At 35.1% G+C, this 12,807-nt stretch overlaps 1 pseudogene; it reads left to right on the forward strand.

The window, feature by feature from the left end:
* LOC105997093 overlaps positions 1-1,997 on the forward strand; it is a 41,704-nt pseudogene extending 39,707 nt beyond the window's left edge.
* Positions 1,998-12,807: the final 10,810 nt, after the last annotated feature.

Consider the following 12,807-nt stretch of genomic DNA (forward strand, 5'->3'; position numbering starts at 1 on the left):
TCCATCAGAAAGAATGACATTGCCCCATTTGTTAAGAAATGGAAAGACTTGGAAAAAGTGAAGTAAGCCAGGCCCAAAGAACCATAGGTCCCATGGTTTCCCTTATTTGCAATATCTAGTATATGTTTGAGTCAAGCAGAAAAGGTCAGATAAGGTGATGTTAGGGAAATGAACCCCAAGGACTGGATTTTTATATGCTAGGCTTGTGTCTTACCACTTGATCTACTCTTCTCCCAGTTGAGTATAAACCAGTTTTTCCCTGGTTTCTTGGTAGAAGAGTTTCACAGACTTTTCTGCCCACATTGGCTTAGAGCCACAATCTTCAGGTCTCAGTCTCCTGAATTGCTAAGGCTCAGGCATGAGCCATCAGAACTGGTTTATGTTGTATTTTGAAGAAACATAATACTAAAGAATTTTACTACATATGGCCTTACACTTCTTGGTGTAAAGGATACCCCAAACAGATAATTTTAAATATTTTTAGATTTTAAGTATACTTAGATGTGTCAAAATTCTTCAAGAGAGAAACTACACCCAAGTTAAGAAAAAAACTGATAGTGAAGAAAATTTTCATAGAAAAGTTATTTTTGACCCATTGTAACAATGAGATGTACAAGACACTTGGGGGAGGCAAACTTGGGGAGGTTGGGAGGGAAGGGATGGTAGGGGACAAACAAAGGAGGGGGTAGCAATGCTCAATAGAAAATGTACTCATTACCTTACTCTTGTAACTGTAACCCAACTGTACAGTATCTTTGCAGTAAAAAAAAATTAAAAAGAAAATTTCTTATTGAGTAAAAGCATAGATCCAATGCTCTGTAGATGTTAAACTTTATTAGGAAAAATTTCAGGCCACCTTATCATTCTTAAATACTCAAATTCAAGGCAGGAGTGTTACATAAAATACTAGATGTAAATTACAAATAGTCTTTTCTTCTTCATGAGGGGTTATTTTTCTAACCCCTTAATTCTATAAATTAGACCATAAAAAGAGGAATAATATTGACTTCATAATTTAAAAAGAAATGCAAGTCAGACACCAATGACTCATAGCTATAATCCAGCCGCTCAGGATTTCTGAGATCTGGAGCATTAAACTTTGAATGTCTAGGCAGAAAGCCCCACGAAACTCCATCTCCAAAATAACTAGCAAGAAGTTCACATTGGGTGGATGGTTTAAAAGGTTTAGTGCCAGTTGATTGAACAAGCCTAGCAAGCTTGATTCCCTGAGTTAAAACCCTGGTACTGGCAAAAATAAATACTATACTAATCTAATAAACTGAAGATTAGGGCTGGGAAGGTGGCTCAGTGGCAGAGTGCTTGCCTTGCATGCATGAGGCCCTGGGCTCGATTCCTCAGCATCACATAAGCAGAAAAAGCCAGAAGTGGCGCAATGGCTTGAGTGGTAGAGCTGAAGAGCTGAGGGACAGTGCTCAGGCCCAGAGTTTAGGCCCCATGACCAGCCAAAAACGAACAACAACAAAAACAAAAAAAAACCTGGAGATTAATGAGTATCAAGAACATTACAAGAAAAGTTAGTAATTATATATAAGAAAAAAGAGGCCTCAGTCACTGAGCCGCCACTGAGGACTCAGCTGCCGAGGAAAAGGAATCGAATCCTATCGTATGTCTGCTATCCAGACCTCCACTCTTTCGACTCCTTTGCTGATGCAAGTAAGGGTGATGACCTGCTTCCTGCTGACATTGAGGGTTATATCCATATAAGAATTCCAACAGAGAAACGGCAGGAAGACCCCTACTACTGTCCAAGAGATCGCTGATGATTACGATAAAAAGAAACTAGTAAAGGCGTTTAAGAAGAAATTCGCCTGCAATGGTATTGTAATTGAGCATCCAGAATATGGAGAAGTAATTCAGCTACAGGTAACCAGCTCAAGAACATATGACAGTTCCTGGTAGAGATTGGACTGGCTAAGGACGATGAGCTGAAGGTTCATGGGTTTTTAAGTGCTTGTGGCTCATTGAAGCTTAAGTGAGGATTTCTTTGCAATGAGTAGAATTTCCCTTCTGTCCCTTGTCACAAGTTTAAAAACCTCACAGCTTGTATAATGTAACCATTTGGGGTCCGCTTTTAACTTGGACTAGTGTAACTCCTTCATGCAATAAACTGAAAAGAGCCAGAAAAAAAGAAAAAATGCACATAAATATATCAACAATGTGGAATAGAAGTGATGATTTTATTAAACCTTAATAATATATGTGTGAAAATCCATATCAGATTGTTTATTCTATGTTTTTAAAATTCAAGTAGGATGGAGGAACCATTGCCAATACATTGCAAATGGATCCTTAAATACTATCCAAGTATTTTGAATGTTTGGATAACCATATGAATGAGACATAGAGACATTTTCCCTGAAAATAACAGATATTCTGGTTATCCAGTCATTTATCATCTCAAGTTCTTATAAAGAGTCAAAGCTGAAAATCTATTTCTCTCTTGTGAAACCATATTCTTCTTTCCTCTGTCTTGCTTTCGGCTGAAGTCTCTGTAAATTCGTTTGAAAAATTGGTTTGTCAGGATTTCACTTCAGTTCTGTAAGGTGCTGCTATAAATGGACAGGCAATTTGCTCAGGGAAATGGCAGATTCTGTGTCAGGGTTTGCCACAGGAATGGCTAATTGAGAAAACCTTAAGTGATTCAACACAAAAGTCTCTGACACAGGTTGTATTCAGGGGAAAGTAAAATAAAGAATATCCTCCGATATGGTGCTCATTTTGTTTGTGTTCTGGCCAGATACACCATACCTTCCTCACATTTTGCACACTTGTTTTAGATGAAGTTTCTTAGAGACTGTCCAAGAGTCATGATTTATACATGGAAAGTGTACAGAACTGAACTGTGTCCTGCTTATTATCCCACAGATGGAGGACTGGACAGAGAGAAGAGTGGATCTGTGAGCCTTTGCAATGGATACCTCACATGCTGTATATGGCTTTCCAATGTTCTCTTCCCTTGAGGAAACACTTCCAGGACTTCATATGCAATAAGGACTGGTCTTTTGGATGTCGGTCGCTTTTAGTAAAGCAACCTTAGTTGAAGGCAATGACTTGATAGGGTCTCAGCTAAGAAATTATGCAGCTCTCTCCTCCACTTGCTGAAGAAGTGAACATCCCAATACATCAACTTCAGGATATAGCTGTAACTTGGGGATCTATTTGCTTCCTCTGGAAAGTTGCAAAAGCATCTTCTCCAGTGTTCTGGTCAGTATCCTTCTAGGACTTAAACTTACAAAGCAAAAGTTAATTAGGATAACTATAATAAGACTGACCCTGCACACAACTGACATCTTTTTTTACCCTACTCTGGCATTTCTGCTGATAGATTAATTCTCTGCTAGGATATTCCAGAACCTTATTCCAAGCACTCTGAAGACCCTGGTCACTGCGTCTTTCTTGTTCATCAGAGACAATTGAACATTTACCAAGAAAATAAGACCAAACAGTGTCTGGATGCCAATGTTTCCACTGGAAATTTGACTATCATAAGAGCTACCCCTGTAACTGGGGAAACATTTCAGAGTGTGTCTGTGCGTATATTTTGGTAACTGCTTAGCATTTGATAGTAGATTGAGTAATGGCTCAATTTTTTAATAAGTTGCAGATTCCAAAATAACAGAAATACAGAGAAGAGACAAATTTGCTTCTTTTTCTGACATTGAACATCTAACTTAACATCTAACTTCTCCTTCAATTGACTATCAGAACTTTAGGGTCTCAGGTGTTTGTAGTCTAGAACATATCATTGTGTCCACCAATTCCTATTTCCAGTTTTATTCTGTGGCCATCATTATTGGACAAATACTGATAACATCTACTTCTCTGGGTGTTAAACCTTAAAGTATCTAGGTCTTTAGCTGTGTGGTAAACTTTTTATGAGACTTCTTAGAGCTTGTAATCAAGTGAACCAATTCTCAATAAAACTCTCTCATATCTATCTATCTACTATCTGTCTATCTATCTACCATCTAATAAATCTAGCATCTATTAATCAATCTAGGATCTATCTTTGTATCTATCATCTATTTCGTATCTGTGTATTTATCAATCATCTATCTAGCACCCTGTATCTGTCATCTATATATCTAGTACCATATCTATGTAATTATATTCACCATCATCACCTGTTTGTTGTCTAATCTTATTCTGTTTCTTGAAAGAACCCACTAATGCCATAGTGAAATTTTTCCTTGACAGAGGTAATCAAAAGACAAGTGAAAAATCTACTTTAGCATCATCTATGCCTAGTAGAAGCATTCCTGATCTGATAATGAAGTCTGAGTCTGCAGAGTTCAATGTTATCTTGATATATCCCATTATGTGTGTGTGAGAGTGTATGTGTATGTGTGTGTGTGTGTGTGTGAATTCTATGCTTCCATCAGGACGAATGACATCACCCCCTTTGTAAGGAAATGGAAAGACTTGGAAAAAATCATATTAAGTGAATTAAGCCAGACCCAAAGAAACATAGGTCCCATGATTTCCCTTATTTGCAATAATTAATATATGTCTAGGAAAATCTTAGCAAAGGAGCAGAATAGCTCAATAGCTATGTACGTAAGATAACACTAAGCAAAATGAAGTACAAGACATGGAAGCGAGAGGTTTTTCTTTGTTGTTGTTGTTTTTAATGTACTATGTGATTTCTTGCTTCCTTGGTATGTTCTCCTCCTACGGTATATCCCCTGTTGTCCATGCATTTGATTTTGGTACCCTGGTATTGTATATATGTTTATCTGAATTAGGGAAGGGAAGGGAAACAACTGAATTGTGAGACAAAGAACAGTGGTGGGGGAACCAATGCAACAGCGATATTCACAAGACAATATGTTGCAAATGATCTATACAACTAGGGGAGGCTTTGGGGGAGGGAAATTAGAAAAAAAATGAGGTAGGGGGTAACAAGTTCAACAAGAAATGTACTTATTACCTTATTTTGGTAACTGGAACCCTTCTGTACATTACCTTGACAATAAAAATATCATTTTCTCATTGTACGAAAACAGTATTTTAGAGGGTAATAAATGTGTTTGGACCAGTAGACCTCAGATGATATGACACTGTATCTCATTTCTGCTATGAAATAGGTGGGTTATTATTTTTATTCTAAGAGATGTGGTCTGAGAAATAATGAATGTGGGGATCCTACCTCACTGCAGCCTACTTTCTACACACATTTGGTTATTGAGGAAGTTTTACAAGAAAAAAATACTAAACTCTCATATCTAATCAAAATAAGTTGTCTTGAGGGGGAAAAGCATTCAATGTAATCTGATTAAAATCAGATCGCCAGAGGATCACTCTAGATAAGTTGAGTCAGGGGCAAAAGAGTACAAAGGTTACAAGCAAATATGTAATCCTGACTACTCATGAGACTGAGAACTGAGGATTGTAATTCAAAGCCAGGCCAAGAAGATAATTGTGGAGAAACTCTTCTCTCCAATCAACCAGCAAAAACCAGATGTGGAAATGTTTCCAAGTAGTAGAGAGTGAGCCTAAAGCAAAAAAGACAAGGAGAGCTCCAGGCTTTGAGTTAAATTTCCAATGAATAAATTCATAAAATAAAAAGTGAATATTACCAGAAATTTTTCTCAAAAATTTCAAAGTTAGGATGTTCAATGGACCTTGAATTTTGATTTTCTTTGTTTGGCAGATGGCTGCCTTCATTTTGTCCACTCACCTGGGTGCTCTCCTGCATATACATTCAAGATGTTTTCCTCTTTCTCCAATTTCCTCCTCTGATTTAAAAAAAAAACAACAAAAAACAGTCAGAACAATGACTGTGGTAGTAACATCTGAACTGTGAAAATACTATCCAAGAGGATTGCTAGTTCAAGGACAGCATGGATACACTGATAATCTATCTCAAGCCAAACAACCCCCCTAAAAAATAATATCATCAAAATCACATTAAATTTTCCAAATGATCCGCATTTACCTCATTTTTAACTCAATCACCAATTGACCCTCTCCATTTCTATGTGTGATCACATTTTCCATTTTAAGAGATGAAGTATTAACAAAATTTCTATCAGCTCTTCCAGACATTGATATTATTTTGAATACCTTCTTATGTAAATAAGTCTTCTGGGTAGGAGAGAGAAGGGAAGAAAGGAAGGTTGGAAAAGGGGCTGAAGATTAGTTCTCTATCTTCAGGAATATGAGGGAATCTGAGCAAATGTATTTACTAAGTCAAGGACATAAAAAGGAGATTAATAGATCATTACTTCCCTCTGTGGTTGATGGCTTATCCTGCCCAACTGTCCAGTAATAAATGGTTTCACTTCAGAATTTTCACTGTTACAGTATTTCCCTTCCAGGTCAAGGAACAAATCTAGTATTCTCATTGTTGTTGATTACATCCATTCTTGCTATACAGTTGACATTTTGGATCAAGTGAGCAATCAGGTGTCTCATAATTGAGCTAAGCATCCCTTAGTAATCAGACCACATGCCTTTCAGAGGAAATGGAGTTTCTTTGAGCTCATGGGTAGCAATGTCATGATGTTAGATCCTGCATCATACAATACACCATTAATGAGACAGAGTTGCAGTTATTAAGAAGTAATGTTGGGGGGAAGGCATCTTGTTATGTGAAGGAAAGGCCCTATGTCCCTAGTGAGCAACTTTAGGTAGTATACATGGTGTTTAATTGCTCTAAGTCTGTAAACCTGGGAATGAGCTGTATATTCGTGTGATTATCTAGAGACTCTCCCTGATCCATTCTTGACCTTTCTGATTGATCATTTTACCTGGTATTATTGCTGGATTGATCCTTGAGCTATGTTATGAATAACCATCTTCATAAAGCAAGCATTCCTTGCTCCCACATTTGATTTTATTTTTTATTGTAATGATTATGTTCTCCTTGATTTGATAGTACTACCATCAGGATTCTATCAGTGGAATCATATGATCATCCTATGATATCAGGAAACAATTCCATAGTATCACATTCACTGTCAGCTTATGATTCTTAGATGATAGATACAGAATTTCTCAGAGATTGCAAATAATGGAAACCATGGGACCTGGGACAAACAGGAAAGGTCAGATAAGATGATGTTAAGTGAAATGAACCTCAAGATAGGGACACAAGTGGATTTTCTTCCTTGCTATTGTTTCTAATAAGGTACCATGTGATTTTTTTATTGCTTTGTATGTACAGTATAACCCTTGTTTTTACTGTATTTGATGTTGGTACAATTTGTTTAAATAGGGATACAGATTGACCCATTGAAACAATGAGATGTACAAGACACTATGTCAAAAAACGAATTTAGGTAGGAGGGGGTAGCTGTGGGGTGGGAGGGTAGGGATAGTAGGAGAAAAACAAAGGACAAAGCAACAATGCTGGATAGGAAATGTACTCATTACCTTGCTATGTAACTGTACCCCTCTGTACAGTATTTTCACAATAACAAACTTAATTTAAAAAAAAAATTTCTCAGGGATGCTAATGTCCTTTGTATTACTGCCTGCCTCCTTACTGTGTTCATGGAGTAGATATGTCTATATCCCTAACACAGAATATATAAACTACTAGTGGGTTTTCTGGCCCTATTTTTAGTATAGCCATCTAGCATGCTAACATCTTTAAGATGTATATATGGCTTTTAAGAAACAAGCATGGAAATAATAGCATTTCTATTTCAGTTATCATTATCTGTCATATTCCCCTAGCTTCCAAGAGCCAAGTATGCATTGTGACTACACCATCCCAAGTTATCACTAAATTGTTAATCTCATACCAGGGAAGAATACTTAGATTGGTAAACTCTCCCACTTTCTCTGCTACCCCATCCATATGTTCAGAATCATTGATCCTGTGGATTGGCCAGGGTGTGAAGTTTCTTTAGACAGTTGTCTTGCTAACTTATTTGATGCTTCTTTGCTTGGTTATGATACACCTTTTATTCTATTTATTGGTCTTGTGTGGATGGATCTTGAAACTGTCATATTCAGCATTTAAAACAGAGACTTTTCATCATCTGCAACCAGGGGACTGTCTTAGCCAAACAATGAAACAGTTCTGCAAGCCTGAGCAGCCAATCTGAGTGGTGGTTTGAAAAGCTTGTCTCTCCCCCACAAAAATGTTGACGCCTTTGCTCCAGAGGGTCCCCATTATCTTTCATTCTCAAATAGATCCCTACACTTTTTGTCTCTTGTTTTCAGGTGATGAAAAGACAATCTGCTTCAGAAATATCTTATTCTACACGTGCACCTGAATATTCTCCACTGGGTCATAAAACAAGTCTTCATAAATAAGTTATATAAAATAAAATCATATTGATGATAATGTCTGACCATGCTTTAGTAAAACTAGAAGTCACCAAGGGAAGGTAAACTGGAAAATTCACAAACATGTAGAAATATAACAACTGAGTCCTGAACAGATAACCACAAAAAGAATCTAAAAGGTAATCAGAGTATGTTTTGAGAGAAAGGAAACAGAAACTATGACATACTAAAATTTTTGAGGTACAACAGAAACGATTTTGCAATGACAAATGCTCATATTAAAACAGAAGATTAGGAAGTGGCGCTGTGGCTCAAGTGGTAGAGCGCTCACCTTGAGCTGAAGAGCACAAGGACAGCACCCAAGCCCAGAGTTCAAGCCCCATGACAGACAATAAAATAATAATAATAATAAAACAGAAGAGTAGTCTCAATAAACATTTAACACCGAATATTAAGGCTCTAGAAAAAATAGAAAACAAATGGTAGCAAATAGAAAAAATAATAAAGATTAGATTAGAAATAAATAGGAAAAAGAAAACAACAGGAAGAAAATCTGCAAAACAATGGGCTTTATGAGGATAAGATAAAGAGAGTAAATCTAATAAATACAGAAATAAATGCAACTGATGCCACCAGAAGAAAAAAAATCTTAAGAAATTACTGAAGACAATTATAGTCAACATAACTTAGAAGAAATGGACAAATTGCAAGATGAACACAATCTGGTGAGTGAAAATTGGGGAAGAATACTGAATATATAGAATCAAAAGATTGATCTTGTAACTGAAACCAGTCATAGTCTATTCTGGCTATGTCACTATTTACATACCAAAAGAAAAATTATGAGAATGAGAACAAAAACTGAGGAGCTTACTAACCATAGACACAGAAATAAGATGAATTTACTACAATTCTGAACAACACGGAAAGCCAAAGTTCAAGGTCCAAAAGATTCATTGTCTGGTGAGGACAAATATTTTTCATCTCTTGAAGAAGAAAACCAAAATAGTTTCATTAAATAAATTCTAACAAAAATATAACCTGTATTTATATTATGTTTATAATATATTTCTAACACATATAATTATGTATATGTACATGTAGAGTGAATATTTATAATTATAACTTATATACAAAATTTTAACGCATATATACATACACATGTATACACCAATGACAAGCCTTATTCAACTCATAAAATTGCTATTAAAGTAGTATTAAAAACCTCAAGTGTTTCCTGTCTTTTTTCTATAGAAAATGAGTATCATAGGAGTAACTTTGCCTTTCTTATTTTCTTTCAAATGCTATTTTCTTTCTCAAAGTTTTATAATTTTAATTATAGAGGTCATTCACCTCCTTAGTTAGGTTTATTTCTAGATATTTTAATGTTGAGAGTGGCTACTTCAAATGAAACTATTCTCCAAATTTTCCTTATATCTGCTCATTGTTGGCATACATAAAGTCTAGTAACTTGTATGAGTTGAGTTTATATGCTGCAACATTACAGAAGGTATTTATCACTTCTCCTATGGTGAAGGTTGAGACGTTGATTACTTTATATATAGGACCAGATCATCTGTAAGTAGGAATAGTATGATTTCATGCTTTTCTATTTACATCCCTTTTATACTTTTGTCCTCTTATTTTTCTAGGTAGATTTTCCAGGGCTATATTAAAAAGGAGTGGAAAGAGTGGACATCTGTGACTTCTTCCTGATTTTACATATTCATAATTTAGTATGAGGCTTTCTCTAGTTTTGCCATAGTCATTATTATGTTAACGTTTGACCCTTCTATTTCTAGCATCTCCAAAGTTTTAATCATAAAAGTACATTGGATTTTGTCAAAGGCTTTTTCTGCATCTACTGATGTGATTTTTGTTATGGATTCTGTTTATGTGCTTTATTACGTTTTTTCATTTATGTATATTGAGCTATGTGTCATTTTTGATGATCCATAATTCCTATATTCCATATATAACACATTGAACTTGTGTTGATTAATGGCATTTTCTGTGATATTTCTGACATGGTAATATCCTTGAAAAAGGTTTTTCTGAAACCTGAGCATGATTTCCTTACATGTGAAGTAATAAATCCTAGGTTGTGGCCTAGTGATATATGATTCTTCAAACCTGTGATATTTATTACTTTTCTAGTCTTCTAAAATTTGTATATGATTATTGTGGTCTGAAATTGGTTTATAAGATATATAGTTGAAGTTAGATGATAGTGGCTCACACATATAATGTAGCCACTCAGAAGACTGAAATATGAGATTTAAGGTTCAAACGCAGATTAGGCAGGAAAGTCTGTGAGACTCTAAACTTGAGTTAGCCACCAAAATACTGGAAGTGGAGCCATGGCTCAAGTGGTAGAGTACTAGCCTTGAGTATAAAAGCTTAGGGACAGCACTCAGGTCCTGAGTTAAAGCTCTGGGACCAATATGCGCACACACATACACACACACACACACACACACACACACACACAAACACACACACACACATGCATGGAAAAAAAAGAAAATAAAAAATATATGTAGTTCATATATTGTTTTCCAAATTTGTTTGCCATGTGTTTTGCTTTTGAATTCATGTAATAATATTCTACTTTTTTACATTTTCATGAATAACAGGCAGATAATTTCTACTGATATTATTTATTATTGCACCTTTTCTCTCTTGCTCTATAAATGTCTTTTTCTTTTGTGGACAATGTAGTAAATTATGCAATAGAAGTATTTAAAAATTAAACAGAATTACTTTAACAGAAATATATTTTGAAAGGGAGTGAATTCTTTATTTTCTAGAATTAACTTTTTACTCGAATCACCTGCTCTTTACTGACGGGAATCAATTTTAGGTCTTATAAATACTGTATATAGTGTAGTATCCCAAATTGTGGAATATTAGTTTTAAAAGAGTTTTCAAAGCATAAGCAATATTTTTCACAGACTTCCTATATTCTGAACCATTAAGTATAAGATAATAGATTCCTCATGTGAATGGCCCATGAAAGACCACATTATCTCTGTGATGTGCTCCAGTGGTATATGCAAAATATTCTCCACACTGGGAAGCACACAGATTACTGTGTTGCCTTGTACAGTATATTGATACGGCAAGTTCCTTAAATTTTGCTCTCAGCACAAGCGTGAAAAGGAACCAGAAATTTTATTAACTTCAAACTTCTGTACATGTTCACAGGTTTAATTTTTGACCCCTAAACTCTGTTTTACACAAGATAGAAATATTGCTGTTTACTTATGGCTTTCTTAAGGTTTAAATAATTGAACCTAATAAGAAGAAGAAGATCCTGAAGACATAGATTCATCACTAGGATCATTGTAGTAATTGTCTAAAATAAGCAAAGATTATTTATCAGAGTTTATGAGCACAATGTCACAAATGCCTATAATCTTTTGCACATATTATTAATACCAATTAGTTGTATAAACGGTGTTTAATTTGACATGTCCATGTTTGTATACAATATATCTTTATCCGACTTCTCCTCTACCACCGTCCTCCATTTTTCCTTTCTACTTCCCAAATCAATGCCAACAAGCATTTTTTTTAATTTGTGGAAAATGTATTGTGATTATAATCACCATCGTTCACACTCTCTATTCATTTTCCCCCTTCCCATTATCATCCACGCCCCAGATAGTACCTGATTTACATTTCTGTCATTCACATATTTTTAATAGATCCTAATTTTATAGGAGTTTTACTGTGCTTCATATAGATAGCATTTTCTTATAAACATGTGTGTAATATGAATATGTATATTTTCAGATTAACCCATTACTTTCATACTATTTTCTCATATTCAACAATTTCAGTGACTTTTATTTTTCTATTTTCACTCATAGATGCAAAGGAGTTGGGTATTGGTTATTGTCTATATTCTCCCTGCATTTTTAATTCCCTCACTCAGATACATCATTATAATCATCATTTATGTGATAGATGTGTATATATTATATCATGTGTATGAAATGGATCATGCTTAATGGAGCATGTGATCTATATCTATGTATCTTTGTATATATATTTAATGTATATATTATTATATACATTTAAAATTTATAATATATAAGTACACTATATTATATATAATTTATATATAATGTATATATAATATATATTATGTTTCCAAATATCTGTTTGTCTTTTGAGTTAAGCAACCAACTCTCAGAAAAAATGTGACCTTTTTCCTTCTTTCTTTTTTTAATTTAATTTAATTTTATTTTTTGTGAACATGCTGTTACAATTACATGGGCAGGATAATGTGTACATTTCTTATCAAGCATTGAAGCCTCCTCCTTTGTTTACCCTTCACATCCCTTCCCAGGCTCCCCCCACACCCAATCCTCCTCCTCTCCCCCCCTCCCACCAACATTGTAAAGCTCGTTTTCGACATGACAACTTGTACTTCTCATTGTTGCAATAGGTCCACCTGTATCCTTAAACGACTTGTTTTTCCCCATCTCCTCCACAAGTTATACTGACATCAAATATAGTGAAAGCAGGGGTTATACT

Source organism: Dipodomys ordii, unplaced genomic scaffold, assembly GCF_000151885.1.
Source record: "Dipodomys ordii isolate 6190 unplaced genomic scaffold, Dord_2.0 Scaffold139, whole genome shotgun sequence".
NCBI lineage: Eukaryota > Metazoa > Chordata > Mammalia > Rodentia > Heteromyidae > Dipodomys > Dipodomys ordii.